Source organism: Rattus norvegicus, chromosome 9 (genome assembly GCF_021556685.1).
Source record: "Rattus norvegicus strain SHRSP/BbbUtx chromosome 9, alternate assembly SHRSP_T2T, whole genome shotgun sequence".
Classification (NCBI taxonomy): Eukaryota; Metazoa; Chordata; class Mammalia; order Rodentia; family Muridae; genus Rattus; species Rattus norvegicus.
Window position 1 is genome coordinate 65,196,680 of NC_141542.1, and position 26,040 is coordinate 65,222,719.

The following is a 26,040-nucleotide window of genomic DNA, read 5'->3' on the forward strand; positions in this document are numbered from 1 at the left end:
CACGAAGAACTTACCTTATAAAAAAAAAAATAGGCACCTAACTGGTTAGGCATTGATAAGGCAAAAATATAAGAAAGAGACTGAGTATTGAGAGTTTTACAGTTTCATTTTTTTTTTTTTGCCACGAGGTGTGTTTTATTTTCATCAATCCTACAAATAATTTTCTATACTATCCCAGGGCAAACCGGCGAAATTTGGCAGTCCTATTATTGGGGGGGGGGGGCCCTTCAGAGATCCACGGGCCGGTGGCATCCGCGCGGAGTGCCCGGGTTCACAGTGCAGCTTGCGGCTCTGGTCCATCTTGTCGGTGGCTCTTCCTCCACATCACGAGGGTGTCTTGGAGATGAAGGGGTGGGCTGGGGAAATCTTCCTAGGCTTTTAGGAGATTTCACTCCTCTTTTCCTGTTCAATGGTCTCTTTGGTCGGCAGGGTGTTCTCCTGCGTTTCGGTTTTCTTCAGCTTGGCCTTATTGAAGCTGGCGATTTCCCCCACGTCCGGCTTGTTTGCCATTTTCTTACAACTCATGGATTCTCGTTCCGAGCTCGCACTCCAGGTACTCCCACTCGCGTTGCTGCAGCAAGAGACCCAGTTAATCATTCTTACTTGACATTTCTAAATTTCATTCAGAAATCACCTGATTTTTAAGAGCTGCCTGCCTTTGTAAAGGCAGCAGGAAATGTAGTCAGTGTAGAGTGCCTGCTAGGATTCAGTTGTGTGAGAATGAATGATCGTTTATAGTTGGCATTATGCAAATATTAATTTTCTTAAATTCTAGCATTGTAATTAGCCATTAGATCCCTTTAAAATTCTTATTTAAATATATTTGTCTCATTCTTTTTAACTGTGCCGTCTTTCCTCAAATATGTATTAGATGGTTCGTCAGGTACCAAATCAATGTTGGACCTGGGGCACAATGCTGAGTGACAGTTCCAGATTCCACAGAACAGTCTGGTAACAGGCAGTGACACGACAGAAACATTTTCTCTGTCAGAGGGATCAAATAAAAAAAATCTGTATGAAATGGAGGGAAACTGAGTCAGAAAATGGCTTAGAGTAAATGAAAGTTGTTAGCACTGGGAGGTCCAGAGCTGGCTTCAGGGCCACCCTTGACTCAGGGTCTGGTGACCAAGGCTGGGTACCAAACCTTCCTTGCCTGGGGCTAAGTCCAGAAATGTCTTAAGGATTGCCGCCGCCTGCAAACAAGGGAAAAGAACAAAACAATAACCATAAAAAGCCTCAAAGCTAAAGCAAAACAAAATGTTATGATTTGTGCATTTTTCTACAAAAGCGATTTGTTCTGTGGTAGCAGAGAGAGCCTGCATTTGATTTCTACAAGATATGCAGTAATGGGTTATGTACTCCAGGGAAAAACCATTCTTAAGGGAGAGAGAATGTGATGGATTCACTTCCTTGGTGAGGTTTATAACATGTGGCAGTTTTAGTGCGAGCAGGTATTTGCTCTATAAACTTGGAGAGCTTGGCATTAGTGGTAGCTCATTTCCAAACGAAGAAGAACGCAGCTCCCCACTCCCTCTGGTTATTAATCCTTCTGGGGATAAGCAGGAAGATAAAATGTTTTCCTGGTGTTGTGTTTGCCTGTCATGGTAATGTGCACATGCCCCGTCACCAGCACCTGTGTGCTGCACGCAGTCCTGATGCTTCTGTTCGTAACGGAACTGTTCACTGCCAGGCTGCTGGGGCCGCATTCTCAGCTGAATGGAGTCAGGGTTATTTCTGCTCCTTGTTCAAATGCTCCCTCTCAATTAGATGCTCTACGATTAGCTGCCTTGCAATTAGATGCTGGGTTTCTTATTCTGTGAACAGCCAGTTTCTCAGTCCCTTGAGGCCATTTCCCGTCCTCCCTCCTCAAAACCTGCTGTTTCGCTTGTTTCAGTTTAAACGGGGGCTAAAGAGAGGCAGAGCTGGCAGCCAGCTGGCCTCCCAGAGGGCCTTGGAGGCCAGCCCAGCACTGTGGGTCTCTGGAGACACTATCCGGCTTTGGCTGGTCATGGTACCACATGGCATCATCTCCATGAGAAGTGGTTCTGTTCGGGTCAGGCTAACTCAGGTTCATGAGTCTCTGAATCTCACTGTCAGATAAAGCAAAATGCCAAATTACTTATTCGCTATTAAAGAATACTTGCCTAGCAATATTGGTGTCAGCCACTCGATTCTCTTCTTTTTTTTTTTTTTTTTTTTTTTTTTCGGAGCTGGGGACCGAACCCAGGGCCTTGCGCTCGCTAGGCAAGCGCTCTACCGCTGAGCTAAATCCCCAACCCCCCGATTCTCTTAACACAACTAAAGTCTGTTTGGGCAACCAAATTACAGAGCATGATGTTTCTTGGTGACAGACAAAACGACTTAGGCATACTGTTCATTACAGATTCAATTGATATATGCTTTCTAGAAGACAATTTAGTTTTTAAAGATTATTTTTATTTATGTGTGAGTGTGTGAGTGTGTGTGTGTGTGTGTGTGTGTGTGTGTGTGTGTGTGTGTGTGAGATGCCTGTGGAAGCTAGAAGATGGTGTTAGGTCCCTTGGAATGACAGTTACAAGTGTCTGTGAGCTGCCATACATGTGTGTTGGGAACCAAACTCTTGTCTTCTGAAAGAGCAACAAAGGCCCTTAACTGCTAACTCGTGTCTCCAGAGCCTTGGAAGGCAATAATTCATAATGAGGGAATTTTATACTGAATAAGCCTGATAGTATTCCCCTCCCCCTCCCTCTGTCTTCACCTTTGCCACCGGCTTTGAGTCTCATGACCCTTCCCGCCCTCATCTCTCAAGAACTTTGATTACAACCTGTGACAAGGTCTTGAGCCGAGTCTCCCATTCACCTAATGTATGCGGTAGAAGCTCCCCCATCACTGGCTGAGGACTTAGCAGCTCTGATTTTCTACCTCCTCTTTGGGAAGCTTACACAGTTCAAGGTATCGATGCCCTGTCATCCATTTCCAAGGAATGATTTCCTCCATTTCCTTCCTCAAGCCTGCAGTAGATGGGCCACCATGACTCACAAAGAGGTTTTGCTTCCTTCCCTGATTCTTCTCTTTCTCTATTACTGCCTGATAATTGCATTTTCTGGCCCTTTAGAGTATGTTGCACAGCAAATGAGGATTGCTAAGTTCATAGTGATGGTTCCTATGGTTTTACCTCCCAAGGATGGAATCTTAGAGCAGATTACCTAAAGTCACTTCTGTCCAAGCTTTAGACCTGCTATAGTCTGCCTGCTTGGTTCGAGGTGGGGAACTAATTTTAACTTTTATCCTTTGACATTTGTGGTCAGGTGCCAAACTTCAGTGTAGAAAATTTATTGCAACTAATAAACATGAACATTAATTTTTTTGTGTGTTGGTTTATTTCCTCAGATTAAATTTCTGCAACAAGAACTGTTGTTTTTCATGAGTGTTAGAATATGGTGAGATTGGGTTCTGAAGTTTTTTGTTTTTTTTTTTTTTCTTTTTCGAGATGGGGTCTCCTGTAATCTGGCCTGGCTCAAATTTGCTTTATAGTCAAGGCTGGACTTGAGTCCTGATCTTTCTGCTTCTCTCCTGAGTCTTGGGACTGGAGGCATGGGCTACATGGCTTTAGAGGTTTTTGTTTCTATGCTTCAGGGTTGAAATTATGTTTTATATACCCTACTATGTATGCATTGAGACTCTTAAAGATGTTCATAGTATCAATAAAATGTGTGCTCAGCACTTTATCCCTGAAGCTGTTTCCAGAGCATTCTCTGTATTGCTTAATTTCTCAGCAATCTTATGAATTATGTATTATTACTATCTTCATTTTGTATAGAGATACCAAGTCAAAGAAAGAGTAAAGAATTTGGGGTTGGGAGGGAGATGGCTTGGTTGGTAAAGTGCCTGCTATACAAACATGATGACCCAAGTTAGGACATGAAAATTCATGGAAAAGTTGGGGACATGGAATGACCTGTAATCTAAGGCACGGAGGAAGAAATAAAACAATCTTTGAAGTTCAGTGACCAGCTAGTCTTGGTGAATCAGTAAGCTGATTCTATGTGAGTGACTACTTCAGACATAAGGTGGGGTCATAGAGGAAGACATCCACCATTGACTTCTAGCTTCTACACATTCTGTCATGTATGTGTGTATGCATCCTCACACAAATATACATATAAAACATATACATGAATATATCACACATATAAAAAATAAAACCTAATTTATTTAGTCACATCACTAAAAAGCTGAAAGTCATGCTGGGTGGTGGTAGCACGCGCCTTCAATCCCAGCACCCAGGAGGCAGAAGCAGGTGGATCTTTCTGAGTTCAAGGTGAAACTGGTCTACAGAACAACCAGGATAGCCAAGGCCACACAAAGGAACCCTGTCTCAAACAAACAAGCAAGCAAACAAACAAACAGCTATAGGTCTAGCATTTAATCCAGATAGTCTGATGACTCTGGTACCCACTATGGTTGTCAGTGCTCATAAATACAGCAATTTCACTCCTATGAAATGAGTCTGAGGAAATATAAATATACAAAATAAGGCACCTGGGCAGTAGTTGCTGTGGTTTCTAATAATTTGAAAAACCTGGGTATAAATAATAATCTTGATACCAGGAAGTTAACTAAGGCTTGGCATAGTCATATGCTAAGACCAACAGACTTTAAATACATTATTCATTCTTTAATTTGTTTTTGATACAGGCTCTTGCTCTGTGTCCTACCCTGATCTCAAACATACCCTCATCTTCCATTAGCCTCAAGACTCTAGGTAGAGAGTATGGGAGTAGGTGGGAGGGATGGATTTCCCTAGGAAGCAGAAATAGAATGAATACATAGCTATTGATGGCTGAGGTGGGAGTTGGAAAGAGGGGGGATCAAATGAAGAGGAAATGGGGACGGAGGTCGAGGGAAGAAATGTGGGCAGGGACAGCTAAAACTAAGGGCCATTTGAGGGGTTGGATGGAAACCCAATACAGTAGAAGCTTTCTAAAATATTTATGTATATGGAGCCAATCAAGATGAAATCTCCAAATAATGGGGGAGACAGAGCCCCACTGCACATCTCTTGTCACCAAATCACCAAATACTGGGAATGAGATACATTTAATCAAGTTGTTGGCCAAAGGAGCAACATGGGAACCCCAAACAACTTAAGCCATTGCCAAGGCTATTGGTTACTTTCCACAGACTGTCGGTAAGGCCCTATTGCTGAGGAAAACATCTACATGGCTCATCGAACATAGAAAAGTCGAGCTAGTGCCTGCTTAGAGCTAATGCCTGCCTATTAACCTGTGTGCATGGTACTGGAAGGTACTCTTTATGCTACCAAAGGAGGAAGGTAAATGTCAACCCAGTAACAAACACTGTATCTATAATGATGGCCTGCCCGCAAGATGTGCTAGTTCAATAATACACAAAGCTTGTGGGAGTAATTGACAACTATCTGGTTGGATTTAAGGCCCGGCACTCGAGTTATCCCAACACTACTTGGGTGGCCAAGAATCTGAGATTAGGCAGGGACCTAGGGGAAAGCTAAATATTGCTACCAAGTTCTGCTAAAAGAATAAAATGACTCCTAAAGACATTCTACTAGACTCAAAGTTCAATGTCCTTCTCTGCCATCATTAGAGAAGCTTCCTCCTGCAGTAGATGGAAAGAAATACAGAGACCCACAGCTGTACAAAGTGGAGGGAGGGAGGGAAGGAGAGAGGGAGGGAAGGAGGGAGGAGAGAGAGAGAGAGAGAGAGAGAGAGAGAGAGAGAGAGAGAGAGAGAGCGAGCGAGCCCCCTTGGAACATTCAGTTTTAAATGGCAAGTCTCCATCAAATCCCTTCCCTGAGGACTCAGATAAACTGCTGGAAGAGATGAAAAGACATTGTAGGATCCAGAGAATATGAAGGAAACAGGGCCTTCTAAACACAGCAGAATGGAAACATGAATGAACTCGGAGAGACTGAGGCAGCATGCACAGGGCCTGCATGGGTATAAGCCAGATAGAATCCCAGTGCTGAGAGAAGACTGGACACAAGCCCTGATCCCTAACACAGAAACAGTCCACAGTTAATAACCACTTGCAAATAAAAAGATAGTTTTCTCCAGTGGAGTCTGACTGACTGTACAAACCACTCTTAAGGGCAGTCCCAATGCCCAGCAGTAGGTGGCCAACACAAACCGAAGTCAGTGTTATCTTTACACGTTCTTTATCTCATAATGTTTTGTTAGACTTCTGATTCTGCCCCTGACTCTCTTCTTCTTCCTCTTCCTCTTCCTCTTCATCTTCTTCCTCCTCCTCCTCCTCCTCCTCTTCTCCTCTTCTTTCCCCTCTTCCTCCTCCATAGGTCCTTTACATATATATTATGTTTTTCCGTTTTGTTTTTATAAGTGTCCTGCATATACAAATGTGTGTGTCTGAGTCATGTTTTTTCTTTAACTCTGTTTCTTCTATTTATTTGTTTTGTACTATCCCAGTTTCTACATTTATTTTATTTTATTATTATTTCCTAGATGCCTGGAATGGGTATGGATTCAGACAGCAGGGGGAGTAGGGAGGATATTGGAGAAGTTAGGGAAGGGGAAACCATAATCAGAACATATTGTATGAAAAAATTGAAAATAAAATAGAAATAAAAGCAATCTAAAATTATATGTATGTGTGTACGTTCATTTATGTGACTGCAGAGAAGGCTCACAGTGTCTACATGTTACTAGGGATGTAGTTCAGTCATAGAGTCATAGGATTTAAATGTTACTGGGGATGCAGCTCAGTGGGAGAGTGCTTGTCTAGCATTCATGGAGTTCTAAATTTGACCCTTAGTAGAACATTAAAAAACAATAGGTTAAGACTATTTTGAGTTGGAAGATTTTATTGTTCTCATCTCTATATATTTTCTGAATACCAACTTAATAACAATGAACATAATTTATTAAAAAAATTCCTTGAGGAAACAAAGAAGTCAAACTGAGTAACTTGTTCTCAAGGGAAAATATAGAGTCAGAATTTGGTTTGAGAAGAAAAAAATGAGCAAGTGTGATTGATGAAGTGCTGTCAGCATAAACAGCGGACTGACCCCAGAATGGCACAGCTGAGCAGTTAAGTGCCTGAAAATGTGTTCTCCATTAGAGGGCGATGTCTCCCGTGTTGCTATCAAACAATCTTCTTGTCACAATATGCAACCATGAGAGCATGGGAAGAGACGCAATTGAGAGATTTTCTTTTTGTTTCAAAAGGGCTATACTTTTTGTCTAAAACGTTCTGGTTTCTTCTAAATGTTGATCTTCAAAGGGAAAGATAAAGAATTCGAAATAGAAGAGGAAAGAAAGAACGAAAAGAGGCCATAAGTTAGATGGATAGCCATGGCACAGGGAGGAAGGCAGAGCATGATGACCACCGAGTCTGGCTGCAGGATGCTGTATCCACAGAGATTCTGCAGCCAGACAGCCCCGTGAATGTCTCTGTTGGGACCTCTGGTGCTTTGACTTCTGCAGCTGTGACAAATACCCTGATTAAATTCAACTTGGGCGGGGGGGAGATCTTTCAGTTACAGTGTCAGGTTCCTGTCCAGCATTGAGGGAAATCAAGTCAACCACTTGAAGATAGGCAGGACGAAGCACTTGACATAAACATCATCAGCTCCAACCAAGGAGTTTTCTCTACAGGCAAAGAGGTGTGGTGGGAACGGGGGAGGTTGCTGCTTGCTGGCTGCCAGCTTTCTTACACAGAGCATAGACAATTGCTTAGGAATGGCAATGCCTACTCTGGGCTGTTAACAACACTTAACCCCAAAGGACATGCCCTCAAGATCTAGACAATTTCTCAAATGAGATTCTCTTACCAGATAACTGTAGCTGGCCATGTTGACAGCTAAAGGTAGGCAGGACAATTGGGTACTGAACTATGTATGTTTGGTGTGAAGACAGGACTTAGCTCTTTCAAAGCTAAAGACACCTGGCACTTGTCACACCTGTCACTTGCCATTTGTAAAACTGTATAGAGTAGGTACATTGGAAAGGAGTTTAAGGTGGAGAATGTGTGTGGCATTTGTCAAGCGTTCGTGAAAGTGGATGGCTTAGGCAGAAAAATCTTTTCATTTTTCTTCACCTTGATAAGACTCAAACTAAAGCTTCACTCACACAGACACCCAGATCTAGTGTTTCCTTAAGATAAAGGTAACATATAAAGATAAGGAAGTAGTCACTAGAATATCAGAGAAATAATTCTTATCCACTACTCTGTATCATAACAGCTGAGTGCAGAAGACCCAAGAATAGGCTTGCTATTTTTTCCCAGGCTCTTGCTTAGGAGGAGGACTCTAAGGTGAAGTGAGGAATAGGTAGCAATTTATTTTTTACCGTCTGGGATGTCAATTGCACATGGTTGAACTCTGTTGTTGCGGGGGACGTCGGTGGTCCCTCATTGGTCCAGCAGAACCAGGAGGTAAAGAGTTGAGGTGGAGGCTATTGGAGGCTTATTGTGGCTGTTAGTGATCCTATTTCCTGGAAGGCCAAGCTAATGATGAAATGGAATGCCCTTTCCTTTCATGTCCCTTCGTGTCTGATGTTTTCAGTTGTTAACTCAAGGTTGAAAGAGAGCAAAATAAAACCCTGAAAATAAAAGCAAGTAAAACTCTCTTTGGTCTGTGCTGAATAGTGTAGAAAAGACTCTGACTTTTCAACCCCCAGTTAATATGGATGTCTTGGGAGAGGGCTCTGCCTGTGTGAGTGCTCAAGAAACACTGTTATCCTGAGCTAAGATGCTGCTTTTGAAGGAGCACTTTCTGTTTTGGGTTTCTTTCTTTCCTTGTGTTTTAGAGGACTAAATGTAAGCAGTCCCTGAAGGAAATCATGCCACACCTTCTCTCCAGTCTAACTTCACCTGATCCTAGCCTCTCTTTGCCCATAAGAACCACCTTTAGTTTTGCATATACACAATTTAAAGTCCTCCAGAATATGAAACACCCCTGCCCATGCCTACCCTCCAGTAGGCTTTCCCTCATCCTGCAGTTCCTCTGTCTTCTTGTCCTTAAGTCTAAATTCATCTGAATGTTTTCTGTCTTGTTCCCTGTCCCTGACTTCCCATATCTTCACCTTTTCCCTTGACAGAATTCTTTGCCTGTGGACATATTTTCTTTTTTCTTTTCTCATCTTCTGGCTCAGAGGTCTTCTGCTGTCCTTTGAATCTGGGGTTTTTCAGGTCCTGCTTTTCTTTACCCTCTCTGCCTTTTGCATATCAGAGTGACACTTTTCTTTTCTATTTCTGGTACTAGGCTAAGACCAGGCATAAGCATGCCTAAAACCTCTATTAGGTACCTGAATAGAGACAATATCCAACATTTCTAAGCTTCATTTTTTACATACAAAAATGGATCGTGAAGCCTAGCTCTGCATTTCCAGCTCCCTCTGATTTATGTCTAGCTGCAAACTCAGTGTGACCCAAAGCAAAAGCCTCAGCATCCACGTCTCTCAACCTCTCCCTGTCTCAACAGTGCCATGAGGATCTCTCTAATGTAGACATAGCTGGAAGCTTGGCTAAAACCCATTTCCCCCAGTCTCTATATCTAATAGATTTTAAGTCCATCACATCACATACCTATTGGAAATAGACCTTAAGAGTCTGCCATCACAGCCAAATGGTGACACACGCAGAGGCAGGCAGATCTCTGTGAGTTTGAGGTCAGCCTGGTCTACAGAGTTCTGGGATATCAAAAGCTACACAGAGAAACCCTGTCTCAAACAAACAAACAAACAAACAAAAATCTGCCACACTCAGGCTGCCTCTCTTATCTGACAATACTATTTAGCCTCTGCTCTCTCTTTTCTTCCTCTAGGTTCTGCACTACACTCCTTGTCTAGCCATGTTGCCTGCAAAATTCTCTGAAATCACCAACATGATCACATCTTACCTGTTCTAGAAGACAGCAGTGGCTCCCCACTGTCTCCAACGGCAAAGTTGAACCACTTGGAAGACACATGGGATTTTGTCTTGTTACCCTGCCCAAACTGACTCCTCTTACACAGACCACTCTTATTTTTATCACACGCTCTCCCCAGACTTCCTTGAGACTTCTCCGTGCCATGGGTTAGGTTGTGTCCTCTGTTTTCAGAACTTTCTTCCTTCTCCTCCACATGGCAATATCCTCCCGGGTTGTAAAACACACCCTCAAAGCTTCTTTACAAGGCCTTCTTTGATCTGTTTCAGGAAGGATAAATCTTCCACCTCCTCTCATCTACTCTCAGAACGTCCTTCCCCTCTGTTTGAAGCCTTATCTAGACGTTGGAGAACTATCTGATGATTGATTTTTTTTTTTTTTTTTTGGTTCTTTTTTTCGGAGCTGGGGACCGAACCCAGGGCCTTGCGCTTCCTAGGTAAGCGCTCTACCACTGAGCTAAGCAAGGACTGCTACTCAGGCATGAAACCATACCTGTAGCTTATCACACCACTGAGACCAGAGTTCAAGAAATACGTGTGGCTTGGAGGTGAGGGTCACCGGAAGCATACTACCAGGACCAGAGTTACTGCAGAACTATCCCTGTGTTGGGATGAATGCAAAAAGAGTATTTGTTGGGAACTCAAAAGATCTCAAGGGATTGCTGTAACCAATCCTAAACCAGTGGCATTGGCCTAGTGTAGCAGGTGAACAAATCCGCTAGGGGGCAGCCGAGTCACTCCGCACCTCTGCCTCGCCAGGCTCTGTCTGTCCGGATTTCTCTTTAGCCTTCCCTCTGTATTACCAAGCTACAGACAGAACCAGCTTCTCTCTGTCCAAGACTCAAACTGGGGGTCCCTCTTCTTCTGCTATGTAGAAGGATTTAGTGTTAAGCTGATTAAAACAAGTAAAAACATATGAAGAAAGTTAATCAGAAATTGTTTGCTACTGAACACTGGAGTAGGTTTAAATCAACAGACTACTGAAAACAAAGAGACTTCCCTCAGCAACAAACAATATTACACAAAGCTGGGCAGTACCTTTTCCGACATTCCCTAGTAGTGTGAGAGTCTTGAGAGTCAGACCTGCACTCCCATGGATTCTAGGCTAGTTTAGGACGGGGGGGGGGGGGGGGGGTAGTAATTCCTCTCTCTGAGCACTAGTAGGGATCCTTACTTTTCTGTACCTATATTCCCTCTATCACATTCCTACTTCAAGAGCAGACGGCCTCAACTCTGACTGTAAGGTTCATGGTTAGTAGGGCCTCTTTAGTTAGTTTGTAAGAGCGACTCAACTGAGAATCTTTTTTCTTGCTTTCTGTCTTCGAATGTATGCGTTACTAATCAGCTCAACGTTTAGATTCTCTAAAGAAAATTCTTTCCTAGGAAAGGTGAGAGGCTGAAGGAAATGTAGCTAAAATTAGTTTCATTTTGGTTCTGCAGACACAGTGGCAGCCACAGCGACGGATGCAGGCAGCATGGCTTCAGAAATGAGCTCTTCCCCAAGATCTGAAAGAGCTCTCCACGAACCTTAGTTTATAGTTATGGCCCAGTTCTTAGGGGGCACTTCAGAGCTGAGCATCTCCCGGTTTCCTTCCTCGGGTGAGCCTCCTGCTTCACTCTGTTCCACCTGAGGTACGCCCTGAACCTGAACCCTACGGTTTATTTGCTGATGTCTATTTAATTACACCTGCCAGGCTTGAGAAATCGCAATGATTAAGAATTATAATACTTTGTTCTATTAATCTTCCTGGATTCTTTTTCATTTAAGGAAATAAAAATGTTTCTTTTTAATTCTCAGTATACCTGCCAGAGCTTGAAACTGAGGGTTAGAAGGAAATAGTTATAATGATAGCAACTGAGTGCCTCAGTAAGCAGCCACTGGGCTGTGCATTGGGAGGTTTGGGTGGCTTGTCATGCTTAGTTAAGGTTAACTTAGACCATAGTCTAGACTCTGTGGTCTATTATAACAGGGGCTCACATGATCATTCTGTGTATCCCGCTACATATATATAAAGGAAGAATTAAACCACCCCTAACAATTAATGTATAAGGAGCTAGCACAAAGCTTGCCCATCTTTTCTGAGATTTACTTTATGCTTTTTAACTATGTATTTGCATCTCCATTGGGTATGAATATGTGAATGCTGGCCAAGAGTTCAGCCATGGTGTCAGAACTCCTTCAATTGGAGCTACAAGTGTTTATGAACTGCTTGACTTGGGTGGTGGAGACTGAACTCGGCTCCTCTAAAAGACCAGTGTGTGCTCTTAACCACTGAGCTCTCTCCAACTCCTGCATATTTCTAATTAATCTTTGAAATTATTGTTCTTTCCACCAAACTATAGCATTCACCAGGATACCTGGGAGAGTGGGTAGCCCTGGCTGTTGGGATTTCAATTCTACTCTTGTCTTTTCCTAAGAAAGTCTTTCCTGTGATCAAGGCTGCATGTTCTATTGGCAAAGGAAGAATCAGAGGAGAACCAAGAGCCACAGTGATGGTCTAGAGTCTAATTAATACTGCCGCCAGCTTCTATGTCATTAGCAGTGGAGTTCTTCTTTAATAAGTAGCAGGAACAGGATTTTTATTGAACAGATGATCTTTTATGGAGTTGGAAAGTGGGAAGGCAACAATGGGTGGGGAAGTGGGGGTGGATGATATGCAAATGCATGCCTTCCCAGGACAAGTCAGATGAAATAGACACCCACAGCAGCGAGGACTAGATGGAAGTAAGTGCAACTAAAGACAGCAAGATCAAACGGGTGGCCACGGGCACCATCTATTCATATTTGTTCTGTGATATTCCGTGGTAACTGGGTCCACACAGGAAGATGGCACCAATCTGATGAGAGATAGTCTGAGGAGAGTTTGTACTTAGAGGAGACTACGTTCTAATTTCAGGGCCCTGGAGGATCTTCAGAGCTGCTCGGCTAAATTTAGGTTGTGTCTTTTTAATTATTACGTTACCATCAGGACCCCATTACTGCCTCTGAACGATGAGTTTGCTCATTTTTCACTTAAGGGTAATGAACTGCTTGCTTAATCTACTTCTGTCATTCAACTTTGTCCCAAGGAGGTTCTTTATAGACAATTTCCATTTTAATCAGAAGTGAATGGGACTGTCGCCTTTAAAGTGGACCGACTGTGGGCTTACTAGGGATTTTATCAACTTTGATCTTTATCCAATTTAACTTTCTGCCAATGCTTCTATTAAAGTCCATTAGCCTGAAGAAAGCAGAGCTCACAGTGCGGCTGTCCCCTACAAATCCCAAAGTTGTAGAAGAAGAGTGGGGGGAGACAATTGAGAGGACAGAAAAAAAGAAAAAGACAGAGACTACAATACTGGTCTTTGTCTATGCGGCATTGGAGAGCTGAGAAAACCTTTCAGAAGAATCTGGAACGAATCCTCCACCTGACTCCATGTTGAGACTCCTTTTGGCCAGCCAAGGTAATATCGGGCAAACACGGTCTTCCCTGAGTGGTAAAAGTCTAAAAGCTTGATGACAGCCTGGGCTGAATATGATTGGCGTGGAGAAGGTCCAGTCATTGCTCAGCTCTGGAACGGGCCTAACAGCATCTCTGGTGATATTGGCAGCCGAAGTTGATGTCTGGGCAGTCAGCAAAGCCTTCTGTTGTTCAGCTTGTGCCGACCACAGCATGGGCTTTGCTTTTATAGCTTCCAGATTGCTTCTCTGGCCTTTGAAGGGGAGCAGTTAGGATGCTGGCAGACCCTTCTGTGTTTATGCACCATCCTCTGCTCTGTCCAGGAGCTCCCCTTCCTGTCCTCTGAGTCATCTTCTGTAGTTAGATTTTCCATCCAGCTATCTTTGCAGATCTCCAGACTCCCCCCAGCTCCTTGTCTGTTTCTTTCCTTTCCTTTCAATAGCTTTGTTGAGACTGAGTTGCATAGTAAATGTCACATACTTAAAGTGTAGAATGTCATAAGGTTTGACGTATGCATTTACTCAGGGAAATTATCAGCTCAATCATGATAATGAACACATCTCTTACCCTGAAAGTTTCACAATGCCCCAGGGAAAAGATATCTTTATCTTTGCTAGGGTCCTCCTCCTAGAGTTTTATGTAAATGAAAGCTTTTTTTTTCTTGCCTGGTTTATTTCACCCAGCACAAATATTTATAGATTCATCCACACTGTTGTGTGTATCTTAAGTTCATTTTTCTTCTTTTTATTGCTGAGAGGTAATTAATCCATTTCTATGGGTGTACCATAATTTCTTATGCTTACATATTGAGCAATCATTTCTTTTACTCTATAAATGCATAGTTTTAACCAGGAAGGCTCCTTGGGACCTTCATAGTAATGTGAAACTGCTCTTCCCCTCACCTGATTTCAGGTGAATGGTCGGCAGGCACCCTCACTTTTGAAGTCTCTGAACCTTTGCTTCTCAAAGGGAGCAGCACAAAGCTAAGGCACCAGCACATTTCAGTAGCAGTATATATTCATCTTACGTGTTTTAATGAAAGGCTCAGTCTGTAGTCATATGCATCTACATGTTCACTTGCCTCAAGATTGAGGAAGATGACAGAAAATTTGTAACACGTAAAAGCATTCAATTTTTTAAACTAAAACTGGTTTTGATAGTTATCTTTTATGATTTGTTTTAAAACTTAGAAAAATCTTATTTCTTCTATAAGAAGAGACTCTTAGCCTGGCAGGATTGGCACATTGCCTGTAGTCCTAGCACTCAGGAGGCAGAGGCGGGCATATCTCTGAGTTCAAGGTCAGCCTGGTATACAGAGAGAGTTCCAGGGCAGCCAGGGTTACACGGAGAAACCCTGTCTCCAAAACAAAACCAAAAACAAACAAACAAATGAAGATATTTTAACATTTTAAGATTTAGTCCATGTGCTCATTTGATTTCTGGTAATTTCTGTACAGTTGCTTTCTGAAAACTGTAGTGGAAATCTTTGCCTTTAACCTACCTACCTCTTTTATTTTTTAAACCAAAGAGAAAGATGGCCTTGTGTTTATGAAACTTATTCTAAAACATAGCTTGATTTGTAGTACGGATGCCTACTAGTGTCTTGGTATTTTTGTACTATATAAGGAAAGGAAGGGACTCTATTGTACTTTGGAGTAGTACATAGAATGACAGATTTAGGTACATGATTCACTCCTTTTTTACTTGTAACAATTATGGAAATGCACAATTCTGTTAATGTCTTTGGAATTTTAAGCTGGTAAAAACTATGAAAATAGCCATACTTCATTATGAAATTAAATGTTCCCCCTCCCCCCAGCAGACATGTGTAAGGTATGACTGATTCATCTGTACATCTTGTATCTTTTGGGGAAAAAAACTGTCCTATTGATCACAGCTTATTCTGATATCGCTACATAGTTACTGCTCATTTGTATTAAAGATATTTGTCTGTTTTTTTTAAAAAAAAGTCTGGAAGAGTGTTGCAGATCACTTATGCAAGAGCATCATTGTACAGATTGGTTAACTGAGGCCAGGACCCTCTTCAAGACTTGATGGCAATGTATTGAGTTCCGATGATCCCTAAGGATGCACACATGTCAAATGGCTTCTGATATCCTAATTCAGGTAGATGTGTCCTACATGAATAAGACAAACCAAGTAATTTCCCTTTTAGACACTTTGTGTTATGTAGCCCACACGGTTCCAGCCTCCTCAACGCTGAGATGACAGGGATGTGACACCACACCTCTCCCTTAATTAGCTGAAATTATTTGGTCAAATGAATAAAGGACAGGAACAAAGTCAGATGTATATACTATTTTTGAATTTTAAATGTGGATTGCCTTTCCTTACATTGTGTTAAGACCTATAACATCAGACACAGGAAGCCTGATGCCATCTGCCACATGAATCACTTTGCCATCTGAGGAAAAGTCCATATTCCAGCTCCGGGATTCTGAGCAACACGAACAGCAAGCCCCTCCCCCTCCTTATTTCTTTGTTGTTGACATTGTTGTTGTTGTTGTTGCTGTTGTTGTTTCTGAAGAATCAGTATAAAAGAAGCAAAGTAAGAAAGTCCCTTGTGATTAGAACCATTTTATTTTCACGAATAGCCACTCCCCTCACCAGAAGGCTCTTAATATAACTTTGTCTAACAATGTTGTCAGCACTGGTTCCTCTTTCTTAATTTTAGGAATCATGACTTCATAGACGTGAGGTCTCAGTGACTTTAAACTTTAGATAAACCCGAGCTAAGCAGGATACACAGAGGCAAGGACACCCAGAGACAAGGGCACTGACCAGAGCTGACAGTGACCATAGATGATGTTTTTCTAGTAATCTTCCCTTCTCTTCTCTTCTCTTCTCTTCTCTTCTCTTCTCTTCTCTTCTCTTCTCTTCTCTTCTCTTCTCTTCTCTTCTCTCTCTCTCTCTCTCTCTCTCTCTCTCTCTCTCTCTCTCTCTCTGTCTGTCTTCATTTTTGGTATTTGGGGAGGAAGTTATGAAGGCTAACTTGGTATGTTTCCTGAAAGCTTATCTGGGCATGTTTCCTCAGCATTTATAACTTCAGAGACCTTGGGGTTCCACTCCTCCAAAACTGAACTCAACCAAGCTGAGCCCAGTTGATATCTACCAGCTGAGGAGGCTGCTTCCACTGAGCAGAACTAGCTATGACAGGGAACCAAGGTTGGGAGAGACCAAGAGCCAAGAGAGCCTTTTCAAGAACAAGGGAATATGGCCCCAATGCACCCTGTCAGCACAAACCAAAATTTTAATTCCCTTTGATAATTTAGGTATTTTCTTAACAATACTTCCTATATCTCAACTGGGCAGTTTAAAAGTGTTTGCTACCTTTGAAGACCAAGAATGAAAGCAAGTTTTGTCTCAATGGATGAAATGAAATCAGACTTTTTCGGGCATCCTTGGGCAGAGTTGTAGGAGGCTGTGCTCCACACTCAGGCCTTCTGGGCTCCTGGTTACTGGCTCTGGCGTTCCTTGTCTTTATTATTAGATCTTCATTGTCAGCTACAGATTCTTAAGCATCCTCCGCCATTCCTGTTTACATTTCCAGCATTAATTGTGTCATGAAGGGCTTTGTCTTTGAGTCACGGGCTTGGTAATGAGACAGAGATTAGTAATTAGACAGAAGTTCTAATCTGTGCTCACTTAGTGCTTGTGGGCCCCGAGGCGAGTCGTTTAACCTTTCCGAGTCTATTCCTCATCTGTAATGCAGTAATGATGGCAGTAATGGACACACTTGTGAGTGGCTGTAGGGATTAGAGATAACATCAATAAACTGCCTGGTGAGGAATGTCAGATTTGCAGGTGTCAGAGGCACGGGGGACAGAATCTTTCTGAGTTCTCAGTTCAACTGTCCAGGGGCCAACAGAGCTTGAGGTTTGGGAGCATTTATGAGAATCCTAAAGCTAACCTGATTGGGTGTTGAATTGAGAAAGGGCTCTGGTATATTTGTGAGGCTAGCTATTTAAATGTTGCTGTATTTAAGGCACGATTACAGAAAGTTTCCATGCACAGAATGACAAGTGGTTTCCACACATGTGACAAGAAAATTAATCTTGTTACTTTATGGTCACACTTCTATGACAATACAATTTTACTTTGCGAAACTGTATATCTGTGTTTATGCACAATATACATGCTCCTTGATGGCTTATTTCTGTGCCCAACCAAAAACAAGTACAATAATAACTGTCTCTTTACAATCCGGCTTGTTATTTCTCGCCTGCGTTATGACAGAAGCGCTCACTGTGAGTTCTGTTCTCTGGTAATGAGAGACTGTGACAGACATTAACAGAAGAGGCTTCGAGTGGAAGGCTCCCCAGATTTTCTCACGCCTCCCTCCAAATTTGATCTGCTGTAATGTTTGTAGTCTTATTATTATAGTGTTGGAGTGGGGAAGTGTCATAATGAAAAAGAAGAGAGGAATCTAACGATGAGAAAACAGCCGTCAAGACAAATTCAGAAGAAGTGCTCTAATGCTCGGGGAACGTTTAGAGAGTTTGCTCTTGGCATTGTTGCCTATAATCAGTAATTAGCAACACATCGATATGGCATTTGTTAAATTCCTCCATTATAGGTAAGGACTATTGAAACTACATTAAGCCTGTGAGAAACATGCTATCACATTCACAGTGGAATAAATTTCAGGCCCAAGGAGGAGGTGCTTCGCCTGAAGCCAACTGGTTCTTGGGAATCAATAATCTCATTAGACCCAGGAGAAAAGATCCCCCGGCTTAACAGAGTGGTAGAGGTGCTGCAGCTCTCCCCGTAGGGTAAGCACCCTCCTTAGTGAAGAGATAAAGGTTTTCATTTTAGTTTTTACTTTTTCAGTGCTTAAATCCGAAAGAATTTAGAAGTTGTCTTCCAAATGCTGGGCTTACAGTTAAAGTCGCAACTGTTCCTGTCCTGCAGCTTTCACTGAAGTCCCCTCTCTGTCCATCTGGTTTATCTGGTTGGTTTTAGAAGAGAGAGGTGGGGGAAACTCTTTAGATTCACCAGGAGCCTCTGTTTTCTAGCCCACAGCTGCAATATTGGAAACAGAAACAAAACAGAAGCAGTTTGCTTTCTTTCTTCAGTGCATGAAGGACAGTGTCTGTGGTGTTTCAAACTTTCGTCAAGTCAATCTGTGCAGGTGCCAGCTGCCAGGTATGCTGCAGACTTCAGCCGATGGGGACAGTGCAAACACTTCACTTCCTGTTCAGAAGCGTTCAGCTGTAGCAACAGCATGTGGACACAAAGCCTGGAAACAGAGTGACCCAGCACCAGCAAAACGCTGAAGGCATCCTTTACCTCAGCCTATGACTTCTTTCTTATTAACCAAAATATTTCTGTAGATTGGTAGTATTCTAAATAATGTCAGTAGCATATAGGATGGAGTAAAAAATATTAACACCGCTTAGCAGGACTTGGAAAACAGACTTACTTTTGAAGGGCTAAGAGAACCAACTACCGTGACCTTGGTGACTTAAAAGAATAGACGTTGTTCTTTCACGATCCTGGAACCTAAAAACCAAAATCAAGGTGTTTTCCAGGCTGTTTCCTGGACTCGAGTGAGATGCCCCATGACTCTTCGAGTTTTCAGTGACTAATTTTGCAGCTAAGTAACTCCTCTCTTGCTCCTGTCTTCACATAGCTCCTCTTCTTTCTTTTTCCTCTATCGATGGAGTCAAATCTTTTTCTGCTTTAAAGAACATTATTGATAAAGTTTATGCATTGTTCAGTCAATCAAGGACGATCACAGCTGAAGACCCCCCAATTACATTTACAAAGCCCCTTTTCCCAAATAAGATTGCATTAACAGTGTGACGGTGGGACTTGGGGACAGTTGCTCAGAGGCTACTGTTTAGCTCACTGTAGTGATCTAGCAATCGTGCATGGTAAAGCGGACCCATCAAGGATGCATCCAATTCCCCAGCAGTGGAGCTGCTGACACGTGGTGGGCAACGCCCGCAGAGGGAACAGCAAAAGTGATGCTGCTTCTGTTACTTAGTTTGGGACACTGAGTTCCAGCTGCAGCTCAGAGGAAACAGGGCTGAACCTTGCAGTTTTATGGCACATTGCTAGGCCCTGAGATCTCCAATAGTGCCATCATTGTCATTCAATTAGGAGTTGCCGAAATGAACAAAAGTCTGCCCTGGGCTTTATTGTATCATCTTTACAAAAAAAAATTTACCTTAAAATGCTTCAGGATAAAGAGTTTTCTGAGCAAAATTAATTTTTCATTTGCGTCCTAGCACCGAGTAGCATTTGAAGCATCACGATCTGAGAGGTGCACTCCAGGCACGATTACTGAGCACTTCAAATTTTTCTGTGAAATCTGCACTTGAGGATTTGTTAATTAGTATGAGAGATGCAAAAATAACTTTTCATTAATGAATGAGTGTCAAGTCCCACCAGCTTTGCATGGAAACAACTTGTGAGAATCTGACAAGGTCAACCACATTCCTTAGAGGAAACCCTTGGGCAAGAAGTCCTGTTGTCCAGAGTCCCACAGATCACAGAACACTCTGTACCTATTTCCAACATTAAATATAATGATGAGCACTGCCTTGGATCATACTTTTCAGTCACAGGACTTATGGAATATCTCTATATGTTAAAGGGATTTATTGTGATGATTTACAGTCTGCAGTCCAACTAACCCAACAATGGGCAGCTGTGAATGGGAAGTCCAAGAATCTAGTAGTGGCTTGGTCCATGAGGCCAGGTGTTTCAGCTGGTCTTCTGTATAAGCAGGCTCCAACAAATGTGCTAGCAAGTAAGTGCAAGCAGATGAAGAAGAAGAAAGCCTTCCTTCTTCCATTGTCTTTAGTAGGCCACCAGCAGAAGGTATGGCCCAGATTGAAGGTGTGTACCACCACTCCTGGACCTTAACCGTTCTTTACTTGGAACTTGGTCTGTTCCAAGTTGCCCTTGAATTCATATCTGTTTGTTTCTGTCTCCTGGGATTAAAGTCATGTACTACCTTGCCCAGGCCTAAACTTTTCATGACCACTATGCCTCAAGATCTGGATTCAAACCTGTGTCTTTTAGCATCAAGATTTGGATCATAGGTGTGCCTTCCATTTCTGGATTGTAGTTCATTCAGATATAGTCAAGTTGACACCTGGGAACATTCATCACTCACTCCAGACATGCAGTTGCTATTCTGAGGACAGAGCTTGGGGCTTTCCAAAATTTCCCAAATGAGATGGTCCAAAGTTGTGTCTGTTTCCTGATGAGACATGTGACTATTTGCCAAATCTGGCCCACGACCCAGGAAATTATAGGCAAACTGAGGTAAGACTCATCTACCATCAGCCCCGCTGATATTTCCCTAAAGTTTTGAGTGCTTGTGGAAAGAACACATTGGCTTCCATACATTTGCAATAGAAGCCTTCAGTTTTGAACTCAGATTTCTGCAAGAATTGGTAATACAGCATTAGGTGTCCAAAAAAAGGAGACAGATCTAAGGACTTCCATAAATCCACCTTTCTATCACCTATCTGAAGTCAATGATCTGCTGGAAACAAGGTTGTGTATGGAAGTGGATGAAGGGATCGGCTCTTTTGAGAGACATACTTGAAATTAAGAATGCACATATTACTTCCAATCTCCATCTGTGCTCAGAACTAAGGTGTTCCCACAGTCCTCTGGACCCAAAACATGCACGGAGAGAGTTGGCCTCCCAGGAGTGCTCTCATCCCTAGGATCACAGGCTTACAGGCCCACAGAAGGGACAAGCTCCAGTCAGAGACAGCAAGACCAGCTAACATCAGAGATAACCAGATAGTGACAGGCAAGCACAAGAACCTAAGCAACAGAAACCAAGACTACTTGGCATCATCAGAACTCAGTTCTCCCACCACAGCAAATACTAGATACTGCAGCACAACAGAAAAACAAAATTTGAATTTAAAATCACATCTCATGATGATGATAGAAGACTTTACAAAGGACATAAATAACTCCATTAAAGAAATATAGGAGAACACAGGTAAATAAGTAGAAGCCCTTAAAGAGGAAACACAAAGACCCCTTAAAGAATTACAGGAAAACACAACCAAACAGGTGAAGGAATTGAACAAATCCATCCAAGATCTAAAATTGGATATAGAAACAATAAAGAAATCACAAAGAGAAACAACCCTGGATATAGAAAACCTAGAAAAGAGAGCAGGAGTCATAGATGTAAGCATCACCAACAGAATACAAGAGATTAAAGAAAAAAATCTTAGGGGCAGAAGATACCATAAAAAACATTGACACAATGGTCAAAGAAGATGAAAAATGAAAAAATCTCCTAACCCCAAACATCTAGGAAATCCAGGACACAATGAGAAGACCAAACCTAAGGATAATAGGTATAGAAGAGAGCAAAGATTCCCAACTTAAAGGGCCAGTAAATATCTTCAACAAAATTATAGAAGAAAACTTCCCTAACCTAAAGAGATGTCCATGAACATACAAGGAGCCTATGAAACTCCAAATAGATTGACCAAAAAGGAAATTCCTCTTGTCACTTTGGTCATCACGAATCCGGATTCGTCTGACACCAGCAACCTCCACCATGCTGCCCAAGTTTAAGCCCAGTGAGATCAAAGTTATGTATGTACTTGAGGTGCACAGGAGGCGAGGTTGGGGTCATATCCACCTTGGCTCTTAAGATTGGTCCAATCTTAAGAAAGTTGGTGATGACTTTGCCAAGGCTACAGCTGACTGGAAAGGTCTCAGGGTTACAGTGAAACTGGCCATCCAGACAGACAGGTCCAGATTGAAGTGGTGCCCTCTGCCTCTGCCCTGATCGTCAAAGCCCTCAAGGAGCCACCAAGAGACAGAAAGAAGAAGAAAAACATTAAATACAGTGGAAACATCACTTTTGATGAGATTATCAACATTGCCCAGAAGACCAGACACTGGTCTTTGGCCAGAGAACTTTCTGGAACTAGCAAGGAGATCTTGGGTACTGCACAGTCTGTGGGCTGCAATGTGGATGGCCGGCACCCTCATGATATCATAGATGACATCAAAAGCTGTGTGTGGAATGCCCAGCTTAAGAAGCAACAAGAAAAATTTTCAATAAAAGGCTACCTGATAAAAAAAATGAAAAAAGGAATTCTTCCTGTTACATAATAGTCAAAATAACAAGTGCACAAAACAAAGAAGGAATATTAAAAGCAGTAAGGGAAAAAGGCCAAGTAACATATAAAGTCAGAACTATCAGAATTACACCAGACTTCTCAACAGAGACTATGAAAGCCAGAAGATCCTGGGCAGATGTCATACAGACCCTAAGAGAACAAAAATGCCAGCCCAGGCTACTATATCCAGCAAAAATCTCAATTACCATAGATGGAGAAACCAGGATATTCCATGACAAAACCAAATTTACGTAATATCTTTCCACAAATCTAGCCCTTCAAAGGATAATTGATGGAAAACTTCAACACAAGGAGGGAAACTACACCCTAGAAAAAGCAAGAAAGACATCTTTCGACAAACCCAAACATAATTCCATCTCTAACAACAAAAATAACAGGAAACAACAATCACTGTCCCTTAATATCTCTTAACATGAGTGGACTCAATTCCCCAATAAAGAAACGGACTAACAGACTGGATACCTAAACAGGACCCAGTATTTTGCTGCATAAAGGAAACACACTTCAGTGACAAAGACAGACACTACCTCAGAGTAAAAGGCAAGAAAAAATTTTCCAAGCAAGTGGTCTGAAGAAACAAGCTCGAGTAGCAATTCTAATATTGAATAAAATCAAATTTCAACTAAAAGTTATCAAAAAAAGACAAGGAAGGATACTTTATATTCATCAAAGGAAAAATGTACCAAGTTGAATTTTCAATTCTAAACATCTATGCTCCAAATGCAAGGGCACCCACATTCATAAAAGAAACTTTACTAAAGCTCAAATCACACATTGCACCTCACACAATAATAGTGGGAGACTTCAACACCCCACTCTCAGCAATGGACAGATCATGGAAACAGAAATTAAACAGAGACACAGTGAAACTAACAGAAGTTACAAACTAAATGGATTTAACAGACAACTATAGAACATTTCATCCTAAAGCAAAGAATATACCTTCTTCTCAGCACCTCATGGTGCCTTCTCCAAAACTGACCATATAATTAGTCACAAAACAGGCCCTAGTAGACATAAGAAGATTGAAATAATCCCATGCATCCTCTCAGATCACCATGCACGAAGGCTAGTCTTTAATAACAACAAAAATTATAGAAAGCCCACATATACATGGGAGCTGAACAATGCTCTCTCTACTCAATGATAACTTGGTTAAGGAAGAAATAAAAAAAAGAAATTAAAGACTTTTTAGAATTTAATGAAAATGAAGGCACAGCAAACCCAAACTTATGGGACACAACAAAAGCAGTGCTAAGAGGAAAACTCATAGCTCTGAGTGCCTCCAAAAAGAAACAGGAAAGAGCATACACTAGCAGCTTAACAGCACATCTGAAAGCTCTAGAACAAAAAGAAGCAAATACACTCAAGAGAAGTAGCAGGAAATAATCAAACTCAGCTGAAATTAACTGAGTAGAAACAAAAAGAACTATATAAAGAATCAACAAAACCAGGAGCTGGTTCTTTGAGAATCAACAATATAGATAAACTCTTAGCCAGACTAACCAGAGCACACAGAAGCATTATCCAAATTTACAAAATCAGAAATGAAAAGTGAGACATAGCAACAGAAACTGAGGAAATTAAAAAAATATCATATCCTACTATAAAAGCCTATACTCATCAAAACTGGAAAAGTCTGGAGGAAATAGACAATTATCTAGACAGATACCAGGTACCAAAATTAAATCAGGATCAGATAAACTACCCAAACCGTTCTGTATCCCCTAAAGAATTAGAATCAGTAATTAAAAATTTCCCAACCAAAAAAGCCCAGGACCAGATGTGCAGAATTTTATCGGACCGTCAAAGGAGGCCTAGTAAGAATGCTCTCCAAACTGTTCCGTGAAATAGAGACAGAAGGAACAGTATCCAATTCGTTCTTTGAAGCCACAATTACACTTATACCTAAACCACACAAGACCCTACAAAGAAAGACAGCTTCAGGCCAATTTCCCTCATGAATATCGATGCCAAAATCCTCAATAAGGTTCTTACAAACCAAATCCAAGAACACATCAAAACGATCATCCATCATGGTCAAGTAAGTTTCATCCCTGGGATACAGGGATGGTTCAATATATGGAAATGCATCAATGTAATTCACCATATAAACAAACTCAAAGAAAAAAGCCACATGATCTTCTTATTAGATTCTGAGAAAGCATTTGACAAAATCCCACCCTTTATGATAAAGTCTTAGAAAGATCAGGAATTCAACGTCCACACCTAAACATATTAAAAGCAATACACAGTAAACCAGTAATCAATATCAAACTAAATGGAGAGAAATGAAGCAATGCCACTAAGATTGCTTACCCACTCTTTCCCTATCTATTCAATATAGTACTCAAAGTCCTAGCCATAGCAGCAATTAGACAACAAAAGGAGGTCAAAGAGATACAAATTGGAAAGGAAGAAGTCAAAGTATTGCTATTTGCTGATAATATGATAGTATACTTAAGTGACCTCAAAAATTCCACCAGAGAACTCCTAAACCTGATAAACAACTTCAGCAAAGTAGTTAGATATAAAATTAACTTAAACAAACTGGTAGCCTTCCTCTACTCAAAGGATAAAACCACATGATCTGAGAAAGAAATTAGGGAAATGACACCCTTTTCAACAGTCACAAAAAATATAAAATACCTTGGTGTGACTCTAACCAAGCAAGTCAAAGATCTGTACGACAAGAACTTCAAGTCTCTGAAGAAAGAAATCAAACAAGATCTCAGAAGGTGGAAGGATCTCCCATGCTCATGGATTGGCAGGATTAATATAGTAAAAATGGCCATCTTACCAAAAGCAATCTACAGATTCAATGCAATCCCCATCAAAATTCCAACTCAATTCTTCAAAGAGTTAGAGCAATTTGAAAATTCACTTGGAATTACAAAAAACCCAGGATAGCAAAAAACTATTCTCAACAATAAAAGAACTTCTGGGGGAATCACTATCCCTAGCCTCAAGCTGTATTACGGAGCAATAGTGATAAAAAACTATGGTATTGGTACAGAGACAGACAGAAAGCTCAATGCAATAGAACTGAAGACCGAGAAATGAAAGCACACACTTATGATCACTTGATTTTGACAAAGGAGCTAAAACAAGAGACGACAGCATTTTCAACAAATGGTGCTGGTTCAACTGGAGGTCAGCCTGTAGGAGAATGCAAATCAAACCATTCTTATCTCCTTATACAAAGCTCAAGTCCAAGTGGATCAAAGACCTCCACATAAAACCAGATAGACTGAAACTAATAGAAGAGAATGTGGGGAAGAGCCTTGAACACATAGGCACAGAGGAAATTTTCCTGATCAGAACACCAATGGCTTATGCTCTAAGATCAACAATCGACAAATGGGAGCTCATAAAATTGTAAATTTTCTGTAAGGCAAAGGACACTGTCAATAGGTCAAACGGCAACCAACATGCTGGGAAAATGTCTTTACCAATCCTACATCTGATAGGGAGTAATATCTAATATATACAAATAACTCAAGAAGTTAGACCACAGGGAGACAAATAATCCTATTTAT

General features: G+C 41.5%; 2 pseudogenes across 1 annotated transcript; one reads left to right on the forward strand and one right to left on the reverse strand.

Annotated features, from left to right (window-relative positions):
• Positions 1-298: 298 nt before the first annotated feature.
• Tmsb10l3 (thymosin beta 10 like 3) lies at positions 299-9,965 on the reverse strand (annotated as a pseudogene). Its single transcript, XR_015629503.1, has 2 exons — positions 9,875-9,965; positions 299-571 (listed from the first exon to the last, which is right to left on the reverse strand). The product of XR_015629503.1 is annotated as a thymosin beta 10 like 3 (transcript).
• Positions 9,966-21,823: 11,858 nt separating this feature from the next.
• On the forward strand, positions 21,824-22,472 carry LOC148003721 (large ribosomal subunit protein uL11 pseudogene; annotated as a pseudogene).
• Positions 22,473-26,040: the final 3,568 nt, after the last annotated feature.